Source organism: Protopterus annectens, chromosome 14.part0 (assembly GCF_019279795.1).
Source record: "Protopterus annectens isolate FY-2018-M chromosome 14.part0, PAN1.0, whole genome shotgun sequence".
NCBI classification, from domain to species: domain Eukaryota; kingdom Metazoa; phylum Chordata; order Ceratodontiformes; family Protopteridae; genus Protopterus; species Protopterus annectens.
In genome coordinates, this window is record NC_056748.1 from 131,620,738 (window position 1) to 131,640,706 (window position 19,969).

At 38.6% G+C, this 19,969-nt stretch overlaps 1 protein-coding gene across 3 annotated transcripts in view; it reads right to left on the reverse strand.

The window, feature by feature from the left end:
* The window catches only part of ZDHHC6 (zinc finger DHHC-type palmitoyltransferase 6), a 762,509-nt gene extending 742,815 nt beyond the window's left edge, over positions 1-19,694 (reverse strand). Inside the window, exon 1 of one of the 3 annotated variants that reach the window (XM_044055851.1) lies at positions 19,440-19,694. The gene's annotated coding sequence lies outside the window, so the exon portion shown is untranslated. The remainder of the gene's footprint in view (positions 1-19,439) is intronic. The other 2 variants (XM_044055850.1, XM_044055847.1) reach the window with 2 other exon arrangements.
* Positions 19,695-19,969: the final 275 nt, after the last annotated feature.

Sequence of the window (19,969 nt, forward strand, 5' to 3'; positions counted from 1 at the left end):
CTGCATTTCCTATCATTGTTAAACATTACATGAAAATTATGAATACTTTACAAACTCTGAAAGGCATGCCTATAACGGAGATTTTCTAGTCTACTTTCCCTATAGGTAGTTACTAAGATATCGATCTGCGAGGATCAATAAACCTAGCCTTACATTCCCAGGGTAGCTTTTAGTCCTTACATTTTATATAAGAATAACCCAGAGGTGAGCAGAACAAGAATATCCTGGGACATTGCTCATTAACCCCCTTCAATGAGGACAGCGGTACTAAATTGGAGGTGAGCTTACAGTTCCCCATCAAGTTGTCTTAATATATTTGGGTAGAGTAAGATAAGTGCTTTGCTTTATGTGGGCGGAAGATGGCTCCAAAGAAGAGGCATTCTCTGTGATACATATATGCTCTGCTTATGTTGCAAAAAATATTGAGATCCCTTGACTGGGTGTTTACAATACCATTGGGCTTGCAAAAGTGTAGCAGACATGACAGCACAAGGTTTGTTAAGGCTACGCACAGCAGAAGTTACCCCTTAGTAGCCTGTATGATAGAGGGCACAGGGACACAGCTTTCAGATGACCTGCATACTTTTTTATGGTTTAAGCCCTTGACTTTTTTAAGGAGAAATGACTGTGGATGTTCTAGTTGTGGCAAGTGCCTGGGCAGGTACATACTGAAAGGACATTATATTCAATGACTGACCTAATGAGAGCGGAGTACTGTGCAATGATTACATCCCTGGACACGGACAACACACATTTAAATAAAAACTGGGAAATGAAAAGGGACTTCCTTACAATAGTGGATATGTGGGGATCAAAGGACAGTTTGTTGTCGTCATAGGTTCCAAGATCCCGGACTACAGGATCAACTGTGTGGTGTTAGTGTGACAGAGGGAAGTCATGCATGCTGAAGGATACTAGTACACATTTTTTGGCATTTAGTTTTAGTGCATGGTTTTGACATTCTGTTGGGGGATCTTGGTGTCCTCTGAGAAGCTTATGATGGCACCAAGTTTACAGTCATTTGCAAACTTGGTCAACTATAAACCCTTGACATTTGCTTTGACCTCTGAGAAGTAAATACCATAGATGAGTGGCTCAAAGACTGAACCCTGGAGTACACCACTAGCGACAGGTCTTTTGGAGGAGGTAGACTGGCCCAACCTATTATTTTGGGTTCCATTTATGAGCCAGTTTGCTATCCAACAAGTTACACAGGGATTTACATTTAACTGGGAGAGGTTTTCTACGATGTCTGAATGTGGGATGGTGTTGAACACCTTTGCGAGGTCTAGATATACAGATACAGTGGATATAAAAGTGTACACATCCCCTGTTAAAATGACAGGATTTTGTGATATAAAAAAAATGAGACCACAATAAATCATTTCAAAACTTTTCCCACCTTTAACGTGACTTATAACCTGTACAATTCAATTGAAAAACAAATCTGTTAGGAGAAAAAATATAAAAAACATAAAGTAAGCTGGTTGCATAAGTGTGCACACCCTTAAACTAATACTTTGTTGAAGCACCTTTTGATTTAATTACAGCATTCAGTTTTCTTGGGTAGGAGTCTATCAGCATGGCACATCTTGACTTGGCAATATTTGCCCTCTCTTCCTTGCAAAAGTGCTCCAAATCTGTCAGATTGCAAGGGCATCTCTTGTGCACAGCCCTCTTCAGGTCACCCCACAATTTTTCTATTGGATTTAGGTCTGGGCTCTGCCTGGGCCATTCCAAAACTTTAATTTTCTTTTGGTGAAGCCATTCTTTTGTTGATATGGATGCACCCTTGGGGTCACGGCCATGTTGAAAAGTGAAAATCCTCTTCATCTTCAGCTTTCTAGCAGATGCCTGAAGGTTTTAAGCCAAAAGTGACTGGTAATTGGAACTGTTCAGAATTCCTTCCACCTTGACTGAAGCCCCAGTTCCAGCTGAAGAAAAGCAACCCCAAAGCATTATACTGCCACCACCATGCTTTACTGTGGGAATGGTGTTCTTTTGGTGATGTGAAGTGTTTTTGCACCAAACATACCTTTTGGAATTGTGGCCAAAAAGTTCAACCTTGGCCTCATCAGACCACAACACAATTTCCCACATGCTTTTGGGAGATGATGTATGGTTTTACAAATTTTAGCCGGGCCTGGATGTTTTTCTGTGTAAGAAAAGGCTTCCTTCTTGCAGCCCTACCCCATAATCCAGACATATGGAGAATACGGGAGATTGTTGTCGCATGTAGTACACAACCAGAACTTAGCAGAAATTCCTGCAGCTCCTTTAGTGTTGCTGTAGGTCTCTTAGCAGCCTCCCTGACCAGTTTTTGTCCTGTCCTTTCATCAATTTTGGAGGGATGTCCAGTACTTTGCAATGTCACTGTTGCCCCATATTTTCTCCACTTTTTGATGACTGTCTTCACTGTTTTCCATGGTATATCCAATGCTGTGGACATTTTTTTGTACCCTTCTCCTGACTGATGCCTTTAAGCAATGAAATCCCTTGGATGCTTTGTAAGCTCTCTGCGAACCATAGCTTTTGCCTCAGCAGGCAACTGAGTAAGTGTCAGGAAAATCCTACTAGGACAGCTGAACTTTATTTGGGGTTAGGAGTCTCTAATTGATGACAGGTGTGCACTCAAGAAGACTGAATGCTGTAATTAAATCAAAAGGTGCTTCAACAAAGTATTAGTTTAAAGGTGTGCACATTTATGCAACCAGCTTATTGTACCTTTTTTTTATATTTTTTTCCCCTAACAGATTTGTTTCTTTTTCAATTGAATTGTACAGGTTATAGGCCACATTAAAGGTGGGAAAAGTTTTGAAATGATTTATTGTAGTCTCATTTTTTATATCACAGAAACCTGACATTTTAACAGGGGTGTGTACACTTTTTATATCCACTGTATGTCCTTATCCACTGCATCAGTAACTTTCATGAAGAAGTCGACTAGGTTAAGTAGCAGGATCCTTCCTTAATAAATTTTAACTGGCCTGGGTCAAGAGTTTGTACATTGCCTACATCTTTGTTAATTCCACAACGATCCTTTTCAAAAACTTACAAATGAGGCTGTATGTACTTACAGGTCTGTACCAACCCTGGTCTGTTGATGCTCCATCGTTGTGCAACAGCAGGACTGTTGTCCTCCACTCATCTAGCATGAAGCCTGTTTGAAGGCAGATACTGAACAGCCCCTGTAGCGAGTCTGAAAAGTCCTGATGAAGGCTAATTTCTGAACAGCCTGGTAGGTTACCTGGCCTCATGTAAGGAATGTTCTTGGTCTTGGATAGTGCATCTTAATACCCTTAGAAGGTATTATACTGTCAAAACAATATGAAACAGAGATTAGCAAAGGGATTTCTAGAAAATTTCATAATACTATGAAACAGTACAGAGAGACTGGAGTTAGGGTAAAATTCATTTCAGAATGGAGTGTTGTCACGTTTTATAGCGTGGAAAGGTAACAAGACTGATGTTGCTGACATCTAGTGTTTTAGTATGTTTTACGCACAGACATCTTCAATGTTTTGCGCTCAAGTCATACATGACGCAAGATTTGAACATCTGGCCTTTTGACTTTGGTCTTTCTGCAGTTGTTCTTTTGGCATTAGGGATTTAGCAGGGCTCTATTTGAACAAATGTGGATTGAAATGGAAGCCCATTAGCTAATCTCTCACTTACTATGCTCATTGTGCTGTGTACATTAGCTTTTCGTTGTATTAACAGATGTTCTTGCATTCATCACTGCAGTATTCATTACAAATGGGGTTCCCTATTGTGAAGCCCACCATCCGGCCAGTTTATCAAAGTCTACCGTTGCTTTAAGGTACACTGAACATCAACTATACACTCCTTGCGTAGAATAGGACATAAAGGTGACATTCAGGCGTTCCATCCTCAAACTTCTTTGCCATCAGTCCGAACACTGTTTTTAACCATCGGTCTGTTACCGCCATCCATTTTTGCCGTTTTTCTATTTGTTGGCATTCCAGTGATTACTCCTGTTTGCTGAAGTCCTCACCATTTTAGATAAGTACCCTGCTGGGGTTTTTTTTTTTTTTGTCTTTTTTTGGGATTGCTTTGTGCTGCTTGGGGGGGGTTAATTGCCTTAACTAGGCGTCTCTAGCTCCATTTGCCTTGTGACTAAACCAGTCCAAAATGATAAACAAATAAGGACAACATTAAATCAAAACATAACCCCATTAAGAATGGCAGGTATATGTTTGCTTTCATAGTATAAATAGTAGTAAACATCTGTCAAATGGGAACATTGCACCCCTCAAACCACTGCAGCTCTAAATTGTGGGTGCAGTTTAAATGTAATAGATGGCCTAGATTAACACACAGACATATCTTCTGCTGATGTTATGTCACTCTGCAGCACCTCTCCCCTAGATTCCTACTTTACTGTGCTGGAGTATGTGGTGGAACATTACAAAATATAAATGTGAAATTCTTTTCTATGAAAACATAAAGCTGGATATGCTGAGACCAGGTAATCCTTTTTTAAAAATTTATGTTGACAATAGGAAGGTACTGTACTATACGTAGTGAAATTAATATAATGGAAGAAAACTAATCTCCTACTGTCCGTGTATTTCTGTAGAGGCTGCCTTGTGAATTCTGACCATAACATTTCTGTTGCTTAGATGCTTTGTGACAGGCTGTGGTGGATTCAAAATAAGTGAAGTTGGCTTATGAGAATTAAGTGATTTGAAATGTTAAAGACCCTTTTTTATAGAAATAAAAACGGCACATTAGTTTGCCTTTGGTAGTGGTAAAGGATTCATTATGGGTATCAGAGGAGAGTTTTACAAATTCTAAGGATGAAGGCTATTTGCTTGCTTAGGTCTAGCTCAGGAAAACCCAGTGTAAGGTTCTGAAAGACTGGCTGGATAGTATAGTAAAACAGAATGTTGGACTCATTATAACTGGAATCACTAAATAAACCAAAGAATATATATTGAGTATACTGAGTCCAAATAAAAATGCCAGTAACAAACAGCTGAAACACAAGCGATTAAAATCGCACACCGTTTTTATTCACAATAACAATAGAATTGCGACTCAACAGAATTGTGATTGAATGTTTTCGTATCCAGAACAGGAAACTTCATCAGAATCTAATTAAGAACACATCTTTTCCCTCTTTTGAAACCAGCCTATTTTTCATTGGCCCACAGAAAATTTTAAAATATTAAACATATATACACCATCCTTCAATTCCACATCATATTACAATTTGTTTCTACATAAAAAGTAAAATTTAATTCTTGAAAAAAAAAATACATATATATCACACACACACACACACACAGGTATAGAAAATCTATCCAATTATATATAAAAAACATGTGCATATGTATGCGTGTGCGTTTGTGTTATTTCAAAGCATATGTAATACTTTCCGATCCTCCTTGTATAGAGCCACCAGTCGTCCATCCAACCACTACAAAATATTAGCCCTTAATTTTAGGGCTGGGGTGAGGGAGATGTGATCATTTAACCCTGGGTAAGCACAAGCACCGAGGCGTAACTGCCATATTAATTCCCTAAATTCCAGCATTGGTTCTCAGTCCCCATCTTGTGGTTTTTACTCTTTCTATAACCCAAGACTTAAAATCTGCCCTAGCACATTTTATTACATGTCGAGGCAAGGCGTACTTTTCTTTTTTTTTTTCTTATTATGTCATACATATGCTCATAAATTCTTTATTTAAGACTCCGTTCTGTCTTACCTATCGAAAATGCTCAACAAAATGTGCAGTACGCCATGTACACCACACCCTTTGTTGAGCAATTATGATGTTCTGATGTCCGTAATCTGCACTGGGAAACTGGCAACCAATGTTCACTAGCATTAGCTAGAAAAGGGCACTGTGGACATTTACCACACTTGAATGTTCCCCCAGTCATTACTTCATTCTTCAATCCGTTGGGTCACCTTTTTTTAAAAAATTCTTTTAAATTCAAATTTCTCCTAAAACTGAATTTTAATGGCCAATCAAATATCTCGAACTTATTTGACATGCTGCAAAAACATTCCCAGTACTTATAATTTTCTGAATTGTTCTCATATCCTTATTGTAAGTTACTACTAAATATGGTGTTTTACTACCTTCTGCATTCTTTCCACTACCTACATTCTATGCCTTCCATTAACAGAATTTCCCCCCCCCGTCGGCATATTCAAGAGGGGTAAATATCTATCCCCCAACCATTTAATACCTCCTTTTTAAGAGTTTTGACCAAGGAATCAGGGTATCCCCTGTCAAGGAATAAATTCTAGTTCTTTTATTAAAATCTTCTTTACTGGATGTCATACCTGTCATGCCTGTACCATCTGCCCTTTTACTACGTTTTTATTTTGTATGAATGAGTGATTACTCTCAAAGTGAAGATATGAATTTGAAAAACACTCCTTCCTATATACTTGGAACACATATCCCTTATTTGTTAAATCCTTTCTGATACTCACAGCCTAGTAACATACTTCTTTAGCCTTAATTTCACGTGTGAAATTCAAAAATTATGTAATGTTACTCAGATAGTTAATAAAGAAATAATATTTTCACAGCCTGAATCCAACAGTACAGACTTAGAAGCATCCACTCCATGTTTACTTCTTTAGCCTTAATTTCATGTGTGAAATTCAAAAATTATGTAATGTTACTCAGATAGTTAATAAAGAAATAATATTTTCACAGCCTGAATCCAACAGTACAGACTTAGAAGCATCCACTCCATGTTTTCAACAGAACCAGGATGTGAATGATGGAACACAGGGAGTTCAACAAGGTGGTGGAGATAGCTACAGCAGTTATCAAAGAGATCGGACAATAGTTTTCCACAGTCCTGGCAGTTTGAGTGGAAATTATCACAATTACATGGGAATGGAAAGTTATCTAAATTTGGATTTTAATGAATGGTTGAATAAGACCATCTCAGGAACGGAAATAACATATGAAGGGAATATGGACCTGTATGCCTCATATGGAGGTATGTGCAACAAACAAAGAAAAAATGCTTAAGTTTAAGACTTTATTGATGGACAATTGGTTCTTAAATAAATGTATTAAAAGGAAACATGTTCCTAAAGGGTTGAGGGTGAACAAGTTTCCAAATAACATAAACGAGGGTTCTGAATTTTTCCATGATGTAGTAAATATATTAAATGAATGTGGTATTGTCCTAATGAGGGCGGTTATTAAGAATAATGAGAACATTTTGGATGTGCTTAAAGATGAAATTGATATGTTAAACAGGAAAATACAGGCGGATTTGTTATTCACTGTTTATGAACACAAATAGAGATACTTATTAATATTCAAGGATATTGATAACATTAATAAAAATAAAAAAACAGGGAAATTGGATAGAGATAGCAAAGAATATTCGGAAGAGAAGGCATATAAAGTGGGATTTCGTAAACGGGATGATGGTGAGAGGTGCTACAACAACAATTCTAATAATGATTACAATAGTTAGGACAATAGTGATGAAATCACAAACGAACTATACAATCATGGAAATGAGGGGAATGCAAGACAAGGGAGGGCCCCTGAAGGGAACACAGCCCCAAGGAGATCAGAGAAGATCAGGAATCTCAACACATGACCCACATATGCACAAGTAACAGGGCGACAGATAACTCAATATCAAGGGAGGCGGTAACAGTACCACAGATCTCAGGGGGATTAGAAGGTCCAGCATTAGTACTCCAACAAGGCCAAATGGATGAATATAAGGATTTTACAAGGGACAGTAATAAGAGAGAAGGTGTCACATGTACTAAAGAGAATTTTCATATTTGCAGTTATGCATATATTGACATTAATGAGGGGCATTTTAGTTTATTTAAGAAGGGCTTCATGTTTATTCCTGTGAGAAAGGGTGATACAGCCAGTACAATATTAAGACATCAAAATGTTTACCAAGAAATTAAATTTAAAATTAATACTTGGGGAATCCAATTCCAAGACAATAGGTGAATAATTGATCAAAAGAAGTACTTAGAGAATCCACCAATACATCCAGAATTAAGTAATTTTGAAAATGTAGTGGTTAATGAAGTCAAAATGTTTAAAAGAAAGAGAAGATATTCAATTAATTTAACAAGTGAAGAAACGCAAGTCCTAGAAGAACTGATGGGAAATAAGATGATTAGAATTATGAAACCGGACCGGGGGGCAGGGTGGTCATTATGAAGAATTGGAACTACTCAGCTAAAATGTTGGGGATTCTGAATTCAGGTGGGAGATATGCACAAGTTTCATGCAATGAAGTCAATATGACATACAGAAGGATTGATATGGTTTTAGATAGTAAGCAATTATTTGAAATGTTTAAGGTACAGAAATCATGCATCCCAGGAATTTATGGAATCCCCAAGGTCCACAAGGACCAAAATACCCCCCCCCCCATTAAAGACCAGTGGTCACGTCAGCAGGTTAGAAACCCAACCAATGGCAATGTATGTGGATAGCAAGTTAAAGACTTTTTATGGAATGTATCCAGATATCTTGATAGATTCATGGGATTTTTTTATCCAAAATTGGACAACTGGAGTTCAATGCCAACTTTTATTTTATAACAATAGATGTAAAGATCTATTTTCTGTCATCCCACACAATTTGGGACTTGAACGGTTTGAGGAAATGTTGGTGGAATTCAATTTTTTTGAAAGCAAATGAATTTAGGTTAGTATCAGAGAATATAGAATTGGTATTAAAAAATAATTTTATTTACTTCCAGGGGGAGTATTGCCATCAGTTAGATGAAGTGGTGATGGGCGCATCATGCGCATCAATTTTTGCCAACATAATGATGTTACACTGGGAGAAAAAAAATTGTATTTAATTCTGAGTTTAAGGAATGTATTAGAACACACTATTTTTTTTTGGACAACATATTTATTGTTTGGCAGGATCCATATGAGCGGATTACACTCTTTATTAACTATGTGAAGAACACTACAGAATTTTTGAATTTCATGCATGAAATTAAGGATACAGAAGTACATTATTTGGATGAGAGTACCAGAAAGGATTTAAAAAATAAAGAGATACGTGTCCCAAACATACAAGAAGGAGTGTTCTTCAAATTCATATCTTCACTTCGAGAGTATTCACCCATTCATACAAAAGAAAACATAATAAAAGGGCAGATGGTACAGGCGGCCTGTATGACATCCAATAAAGATGATTTAATAAAAGAACTAGAATTTATTCCTTGACAGGGGGTACCCAGATTCCTTGGTCAAAACTCTTTAAAATGAAAGACAGAATGTAGGTAATGGAAAGAATGCAGAAGGAAGTAAAACACTATATTTAGTGGTAACTTAAAATAAGGATACGGGAACAATTCAGAAAATTATAGTATGGCAAATAAGTTAGAGATATTTGATAGGCCATTAAATTTTAGGAGAAATTTGAATTTAAAAGATATTTTTGAAAAAGGGTGACCCAATGGGTCGAAGAATGAAGGAAGGAATGACTGGGGGGACATTCAAGTGTGGTAGATATCCACAGTGCCCTTTTATAGCCAATACTAGTGAACTAGGATTGCCAGTTTCCCAGTACAGATTATGAACATCAGAACTGCTCAACAAAGGGTGTGGTGTACATGGCGTACTGCACATTCTGTTGGGCATTTTATATAGGTAAGACAGAACAGAGTCTTAAATAAGAATTTATGAGCATATGTATGACATAAGAAAAAAAGAAACTAACGCCTTGTACCGACATGAAGTAAAAAGTGCTAGGGCAGATTTTAAGTTTTGGATTATAAAAAGGGTAAAACCACAAGATAGCGGTGGGGACTGGGAATCAATGCTGGAATTTAGGGAACTAATATGGCAATTACGCCTTGATGCTTGTGCTTACCCAGGGTTAAATGATCACATCTCCTTCACCCCAGCCTTAAAATTAAGGGCTAATATTTCATAGTCATTGGTTATCTTGGATGGACGACTGATGGATATATACAAGGAGGATAGGAAAGTAATACATATGCTATGAAATAACACAAACACACATGCATATATGCACTTTTTTCAATATATATTTAATTTTCTACATATACATTAATATATATAAAAAAATTTTTCAGAATCAAGCTTTACTTTTTATGTATAAACAAATTGTAATATGATGTATTGAAGGATGTTGTATATATATGTATAATATTTAAAAATGTTCTGTGGGCCAATGAAAAATGCGTTGTGGTTTCAAGAGGGATGGGATGTGTTGTTAATTAGATTCTGATGAAGTTTTCTGTTCTGGATACAAAAGAACTCAAGCACAATTCTGTTGAATCACAATTCTATTGTTATTGTGAATAAAAACGGTGTGTGATTTTAATCGCTTGTGTTTTGGCCGTTGGATATCAGTTACTGGCATTTATATTTGGACTCCATATATATTGTTTGGTGGCTCCTTTCCATTGGGATTGCCTTTATTGGTGCCGTGTGCTTCCAGCTGAAGGTGATGTTGTGGTTATTAGTCTGCAGTCCTCCAGCATTTTACATCTTTTGGATTATCACCAAGTAAACACTATAGTGGCTGAGGGTCACGACATATTTTGAGAAAGTTACTAATATTTAATTTGTTTATAGGACTGTATTCCTGTGAAGAAAAGCACATTTAGCTAGTACAGACGTGGACAGTAGGTATGTATATTTTTCACATATTCTGTATCTTTTTTTTTGGGGGGGGGGGGGGGGTTCATGTGTCCCACCAGCCAGCTCCTGTGCCCATACTGCATCTCTGTAAGAAAAGGAACATGAAGCACTACTACTTTTAACGTTTCTTTCAAAAGCATTACCTCACAATAAAAATTTTCACTTAACACTATTACTCAACTTGCCCTAACAGCTTGACCTTTTACTACTGTTTTTTTTTTTCAAATAAACAGTGTGCATAGTACTGAAATGCAGAAAAATGACTGTCTTATCTATGGATTTACAGAGTTCATAGCATGAGTCACAGTTCTAAATGGTTCTCTTTTTAATGTGACTGATATGTAAATATGGATGTCAGGGGTGGAGTTGCAGAGAATTTTTCCAGATGCAAAGGAATACACATGCAAGTTTAAATTAAATGCATGTTTTTTCTAGGTTTAAATGATTTTGTTAATTTTAAATGTAAACCTAAGCAAAGGACACAAAAAACTGAGATTGGTCGATTGAGTCCTGCAACATATTCACTGCTCTACTTAAATGTTTTTTTTATATATAATCACAATCTGATGAAGTCTGTAACTGTATAACGATGAAAGTTTTTGTTTTGCCTTCTACTTTCTTAACAGTTAGTCTAGCACTACATATTCTCTCCTCGTTCATCATGGTGTACCCCTACTTACAAACACCGGTTTAAAGGTTAGTACTAGGCTAACTGCCCTTGTGGGATAGTTCAAGCCTGGCCAAATTTTCCATTTTGTACTTGCAATTATCTATTTCATTTACTGTTTAGATTAACCTCACCAGTTAATGGACTCTACTTATATTACCCCTATTGGTAGTAACTCGGATCGTCCCACAGATATTTAGAATGTCCCCAATCTTGGGTTAAATCATTTTATGAGCTACCTCTGTTCATGGATAGTACAAGGGGGGCCCCGAGGTAAATTCCTATTGCTCATCCATACATCCAAGTTGCACTTGCATTTGGACAGTGATGAGCTTTGTTTTACACGTATAGGGAGTCTGTTCAACAGTGGTATTCTCTGTGACATATGCCTGTTCCTCCAAACCATACTGTTAATGTTGCAGGACAGGTTTTGATCCCTATTTCCTAGTCTATAATCAGGTAATTAAAATCACTTACAAAGATGGTCTTGGGTTTAATACTGATAAACTCCGGTTCTTGTAGATAGGCATTGGTTTTCTTAAGTCAAAGAGGGAGTTCTGTATCTTCCTGATATATAGAATGGGTTCTGATGGTGACTTGCACATGGAGAAGCTCCAGTGCATCATGCTGTTTTTAACAGCTTTGATGTCAATCTCTCGAGTAAATACTGAGAGAGACTTCCACCTTTTTTCCTGTCCTGTGCAGTGGAAGGTCTAAAAGTGTGAAAGGCATTACAGTCCTGCACTGCCAGAGTACTCTCAGCCATTTTAAATCATGTCTCAGACACTACCCTGACATCGAAATTCTCCAGGGTGTGGAGGGCTTGTAGGGAGGAGTTTCTCATTTAGAGTTTGAGCACTAATTAGAAACACTTTCTTATATTATTATTCTTATTTATGTTGGTAAGTTTATCTGGTTGGTATTGCTTAAAAAAGGAACTATGGGGTGAAAATTGCTTTTGCCAATATTCAAAAACCTAGAGAGGACAGGTACAGACCATCCCCGGTGAAGCAGTGTAGTCTGTTGATCATGTCCTCCCAGGCAATGTAGGTAATGGACCCCCTTAGAATAACACCAAAAACAAAGCCAATTGTTTTTTGCTCATATTATGGCATCATTTTTGGAGATGGAAGAGTGCTACTCAAAGCCAGGCTCATACATACCAGGGACACCTAGTAATACAGCTCCATCGTGTCTCACTTCATACAGTCCAAGAAGGTATGTCAAGTCACTTGACACCCACATGTACGTTGACAAAGACATACTTGAAGCTGTGACTTGAGTGCATGTGTGATCCATCTGATCTGTGCACCAGACAAATAACTGTGACTCTTTCCCTTTTTTAGTCTAGTAAGAGGTATATCTGTATGCCTTACAATGGTTTCACCAATAACTTGAATGTTTGGTTAGGTAAATTGTGCTATACGTGGTGGTAGGTTTTACAAGTCTAGAGTGTTGCTAAGGGTGCTTATTGCTATGTGACATGTTGGAGGCCTCTGAGGTTTGGTCAAGTTAATCTTTAGCTCTTCAGCATATTAAGAATTGTGTGCATTATGTTGGATGTAGGGGGGTGGATTGCTGATGATCCTGAAGTCCGAGTTGTGTGCGTGTGTGATTTTTGCCTCAAAAAGTATTAATACAATGCAATGTGTGAAAGATGCAAGTATATATTTTAGCAGTAGATTACCGTCAGTCAGCATGAGACAATCTCTACATTGTCTCAAGATAACCCTTCTCTATCAGGCAGTAACCTGTAGCGAGTCCCAAAATGCTGAAACTGAATGGCCAGGAAAAACAGACTTACATATACTACATCTGAGATGGCCATTTCTTGAATTATTCCCTTTTCTTCAAGGTATGGCAATCTCAGAGCTAGTATTTAGAACTTAAAGAGTGCAGAGGGGAAGGCTTGCACACCTGCAAGAGAGAAGTTTAAAGGAGTGAGGTGATGTTCAAAATTAGCTCTTCTCTTGCATTTTTGGCAAGTCAACACTCGACATTTTGACTGACAACATTTCAATAGGGAGCCAGATCAAGTTGATTGCAGAAATTGTGGGAATATGCTGGTCAGTGGTTACAAAAGAAACACCACAGAAGCTGGGATAACTAAAACCTCTTGGAGTTGGGTGTGTTTTAGGATGCAGGGATTTCCAAAGATAAAACTTTTACTAAAGCATAGGGAGGTATCAAGTTTATTGGGCTGGGCAGTACAGATGTCCTAGTCTGATTTAACTACAGCACTGAGAATATTAACTTGCATGTCTATAGCAATATGTTGAAGGTTCACTTCCACGAACCTTTCTTCAATCGACCAAAACCACCAAACGTTCAGTTCCGCAAAATGTTCACATCCACAAAAGACTTAAGTAGGGAAAGGAAGCAATTGGTCAACAGCACAAATTTGCTCTTTTCCACAATGTAGTGCGATCTCGAAGTTGGTACATATAGATAGGGGTAGTGTGTGTTCCGGTGTAGTGTTGGCCAAGTACTTCATTTTCCTGCCGAAATATTTTTTCAATATGAATGTTCACAGAATTGAACATTCAGTGCTTTTGGGTCGATGGAGAAAGGTTCTGAACCTTCGACAAATTGAAACAGACCCATTAACTTGCACCCAAGCGCAAGTTAGAAATCTAGGTCAGAGGCTTCACTACATTATGAAGAGTTAGACTCCTGTGAGGAAAAAAAAGGCTCTCATTCTGACAACCCACTACACAAGTCCAACACCACCTGTAGAGTGATCAACCTTTCTTAACAGCCAACAACACTCTATAGCCTAAAGTTATGAGTGACTTGAGTAACTCAAGTTTCTTTACTGCTTACCCAAAGGGCAGTGGTCACTATTCTGCAAGTCTCAAGATCAGACCCAAACTACCACTTCCATATACTACTAGTCTGTACTCCACACAGCACTTTGTGCAGTTTCCCCATGTAGCCAACAGCTCACTCCAATAGGTTATCACCAATCCAGCCCATGCCAACCTATACAGCAGCTACACCGTAATGATAACTTTAAAACAAACATACAACCTGCATTTTTCTTTTGGAGGGGGTCAGTAGATCAGACTACCAGTAGCAATCCCACATAGAACAGGGAAACCATGCTAACTCCAAACACAGACAGTGACCACAGCTCAGGAATAAAGTCCAAACCCCATTGTGGTAAGGCAGCTATCTCAACCACTAAACCACCCTGCCCTCCTGACCTCTCTAAATGAGGTTGTGCTCACAGGATCTGCACATTTTGCTGCACTCTTTATTTTGTCTTGCTTCCTTTTCCAGTTAACGTCACAGCATTAGGCATGTGAGCAGCTAACAAGCTCCACACTGCAGTCCTGGGTTTGGTTTACTCAATTTCTGCTACTAAAGTCTGTGACTCTGAGCCAATCACATGCTGCAGATAGTGTGCCCAAGTCAACCCCAAAAGACACTAGCCAGCTGACACATACGGAGATTTAGAATAAAACAACTTACTGCAGTTTTCTTATTCGTAAGCCACGATGGTGCAGTGGTAGCATTGTCTCCTCACAGCAAGAGGTTCTTCCGTTCGATTCTCGGCTGGAGCACCTTCTGTGTGGAGTTTGCATGTCCTCTCCACGGTCGAGTGGCGTTCGAAAGACATGCGTGAATGGGCGAGCCTTCGTTGAAAGTTGGGTGTCGAGCTGGCACCTCAGCACCGTAAAAAATCTACTGCCACTCATTAGCGGACCGGAGTTCTGCTGTGGCGACCCCTAACCTGGAAAAGTCGAAAGAAGAAGACGACTGCAGTTTTCTTGTTCAAGACAGTTAAGCAAATACACACACAAAGAAAGTATATGAAGTAATCAAACCCTATATGGCGCATTTTATAAGTAAAGGTATCACATTTAGATCCAAGGATGTTATAATTCCATTGCATTCAGCTCTCATTACACCAATAATTGAGTACAATGTCCCCTTTTGTATGTAGCTCACCAGACACCTGCAACAACTGGAGAGACCACAGAAGTTTCTCACCAAGAAATTACAGTGTACATAAAATAAGTCTTACACTGAAAGACTGAAAGCCCTGTCATTGTATGCTGTCATCTACAGGTTGCTAAGGGGTGACCTGTACCTGGCTTACAGGGCAGTTTCTTATCCGGCCCTGATGGAAATGCTACACATTCATAAATCAAACTGCACGAGGGTCACTCGCTCCAGGGATCTTAACCTAGCCTCTACCATGAGCAGGTCATGCTGGAGAGTCCCAGAGACTGCCACTTCTCTGGAACAAGCTTCCAGTTTACATGAAATAGAGCCCCTCCCTGACCCTCTTCAGACGGAACCTAGATCAATGGATGGGTGACCACAAATTCACTGCTGGAGTTTAGCCCATGCCCTTTCTGGGCAGAGGAAGTCAGTATTAGGTACCATAGACCCATACCTCTGTAAACATCACTCACCTAATCCCTGACAATTGGGGCAACTCAGGATAAATATGGCTAGGCTTGTAAGGGCGCTAGGGCAGTTAGCCTAGTAACCTCTTATGAACTTTACTGAGATCCTATCACAACCCAGCATCAAAACCATCCAGCATTTTGCCCCCTTTTAACACTGACAAAAACAGCCTGTACTTAAGGCCACCTTCATCGTACGATCCCAAAACAAAAGTAGACCCATCACTGACAGTACTGGAAAAATTGGTCACGTACGTGCCAAAAAAAAGTCCCCTTCCCAACAAAATTCAACCCAATACAGCCACTTGAGTCTACTCCATAAAGCATGTAAATCGCTGTACAGTTTCTTTCAAGATTCCTAGAAATCATCAAAATGTTAAACTACAGTCAATAAACACAGTAACCACTAGGTTACCTTTGTTAACCTGCTATTTACAGTACCAAACAATTTGTCTGGTATGAACTTTTCTCAGTAAATCAATGACAGTATAGTAAAATATCATAAACTGACCCTGGCCATAATATGCAATATTGCAAAAACAATATGCTTAATGAAATTATATGTGCATCGGGATCTCATTATTTATGATCAACAACATTTGTGTCAACTCCATCCACTTCTATAGATTAGAGGAGAGGAAGAAAAAAAAACAGACACACACACACACACACACACACACACACACACACACACACACACACACACACACACACACACACACACACACACACACAGACACACACACACACACAGAGACACACACACACACACACAGACACACACACACACACACAGAGACACACACACACACACACAGAGACACACACACACACACACACACACACACACACACACACACACACACACACACACACACACACACACACACACACACACACACACACACACACACACACACACCAGTTTGGGCAATGATAACCACAGACAGTCCAAACTGCTACGGCTAAAAGGTCTGTAAACACATTGCAGCCACCAAGAAACAACAGTGAACGTTGAGGTGAATACCACAAACCCTTTTCGATCTCAACACACTGCTAAAACATGCAATTTGTGAATGGCTGCTCAGGCAGTACTCTCTCTAGATATATAAAGCCCTGTTATTTACTCAGTTACAATTGTGAGCATTTAACATTTGGTATTTCCATGAAGAAGAGCAATGAAGCATTACATGGGCTTTTGTCCCCATGCCACTACCCTGTGTTCAGGATCAAACAACAGGCAATGACTGGATATATAGGAAGAGTGATCTTAACATATTCATGTAATGAGAATAAAAAACTACAAACTTAACTTCCACAAACAAAGAAGGAAAGTATAACTTGTAGGAGGCAGACTCTCCACACTTCTTGTAGTGGTACCTGTCCCCAGAACTCCCTTACATATATTCAGTGCTAAATCACATGAACATGGTAAAAGGGCAACCATCCCACAGAGCAAAAGTCTGTTCCCTCACCTCATCTCCAACAATTCACTGAAAAAATGCATCTGCAGTTCAAAAACATACTGGTATTAAACGACCACAAAATGAGCACAACATAAATCAATTACTGTACAAAAATACCAAACTAAAACCCCACAGCAAACTCTCAGTTAATATAAACAGTCCAATTTGAAGAAAATTACTCTTGACATTTCAGTCTGAGTAAGCATATTTGACCAAATTAGACATGATAAAACTACATGCCACTTGGAAAAAAGTATTTGATGTTGTGCAATCTGTGCAGAGGACTGCATTACTATATGTAGTACTCTCAATTTACAGAAGCAAAACCCCTCCAAGTTTTCACACAGCCAGCACAATAACTGTGCATCCTAATCTTGAGAAAGTGGTATGCTAAGGAGATGACTCGCCCAGCATACAAAATCTAAAGGAAGAAAAATGTACTTCAACATAATATAATAAAATACACCATTACAATTTTACAATAAAACAAGATGTTGTTGTTTGCCTTTTCGGCTTTTCCTGGTTAGGGTGGTTATTAATAAAAATCTGTACATTCGTGATAAAGTCTTAAAAGGAAATATGATACATCAAACCAAAACGTTAACATCATATCTCAGACAAAGCCTAGAATACACAGATAAGAAAAAAACTTAAGTATACTTTTATTAATGCCTCTGGACCACAAAGTCAACAAAGTAAGAGAATACACATCAAGGTACACATTCCCCAAAGTCTGACCGGAATTAATTGATTACTTCACTCCACAGTATTCCAAAACAAATGAAGTGAGGAGCAAGTGAATATGAACAGCTGCCAAATGTTTAACGATTTTCTGTCAGGTTATTGACTTCATTTTGGCAGTACCCATGATGAAATGTGTGCACTGGTGTCAGCACAATGTGAAATAAATTTGAAAATACCCTCTAACCCTCAAGTTATTTTGCTGCAGCCTAGTTCTAAATATAGCATCTTTACATAATTCACCTTGTCATGCTACGTTTCTGTTTAAACAACTGTTTTGGGGGATTTATTTTAAAGTACTGTTTTGTCTATGGAATGTGGATGCCAGACATGTTCTTCCTCAAACATGAAAATGGTGCAGGACAAGCCAACACCCTCAACAAAGAAAGACATGCTACTTTCACTTTACTCTAAATTACTGTTCACATATGTGTAATCCAATGCATTTATCATCATACCACTCTTGTCACTTGCCACCATAACTCTCAACCTTCCATCTCTAAAATGAGGAGCACTAGCCCTCATAATGTGGAACAAATGGGCAAAATGTGGAACTCATACTAATGGCTTACTAACAACTTCAACTAGGAAGGCAATAGGTTGGTTAAATATGCTGGTTTTACTTATAAAGAAGATATTTTAATGAATTAATATGATTCATTTCTATTTACCATGGATTTCACTTTAAAAAATTCCTAACACTGAATGTGTGACAGTCTTTCAATGTGGAACTTTGAGGAACATGAACTTTTTAGGACCCCAAATGAGGTACATTCCTCCTAATGAGGTACACTTCACAGGTATGGGGGCCACACAGATCAATAGCCTAGGAAGTACCTATGAACCTGTATCAAGGACTTACAATGTAACACTTAAAGGCAAGGTTTAAATGAAGCAAAGAAAGCACATTTCTACTAAAACTGTGGAAGTGTTAAAAAATATCCGATCAATCCTGTGAAAATAAATAAAGACAATAAAAATCTACTTAGCCCTTGCTATCTTTTAAAACGTATCTCAAATCCGAGTAATACCCTGTAGTAAAGCCTCCTGCCAGCGTGGGTTGTTGTGATTCATTAAATCATTAAACACAAGTGACGTTTGTGTGGACGCTACGATGCGCAGACACTGCTGCAAATTACTCGTCTGCAATGTGACAAGCTAGACCTGCATGACAGCAAAGAAGTCACCTCTGACCAATAAAGGGCGCAACAGTGACAGCTAACATCACAAGACACCATACAGTATCGTTTACTTCCTTCACAACATTCAAAAGCTACAAGACACTTAGGAATCACAGTGCTACCTTTACTATAAAACTCCAAACAGCTCCCATTTACTTTAATTTCCTTTTGGAGATACAAACATACAATGCACCCTTAAATCCCGTTTGCCCCGGAGTCACACCTACTACACTGGAGACACACACTAGGATGGTATTTTGACCGGCTACCAGAATACATCAACACTCTCACCTGCACTGACATCACTACTACTCCTCCGTTACCAGTACCACCTCCTCAGATGTCTTCATATTCTCTTCCTGCTTCCTTGTTGCTACTGGTGACCTGGAAACAGAAAACGGCAGTGACCCCTCATTCGGCGACCTATTTTTTTCCACTGAAAATTTGCCGCGATGTATGGATTGGGAGGCGGATGTATGGGGAAGTGTTTTCTTGTTTACCTGTCACTCCCGCTTTTTCACTATTGTCCCTACCTACTGCGGATGGGAAACTGAATCTCGCTGCGGCTAAATAAAGCTAAGCTCCCATGATGTGTGTTTTCTGCAAAGAGATCAATTCTTGGATGTCTTCTTTGCTAAAAAATGGTGGTCTGCAGTATATAAATAAAACATTTATAATGGCTGCTTGTGGCTTGCATGTTACTGCAAGTAAAACCACACACGTGATACGCTGTGGAATAATGCATGTACGCATATCCTTCAACAACGGGAGAGATTCAAAATTAGTCAAGGATAATTAGTGCTATTAACTTGAGACGCTGA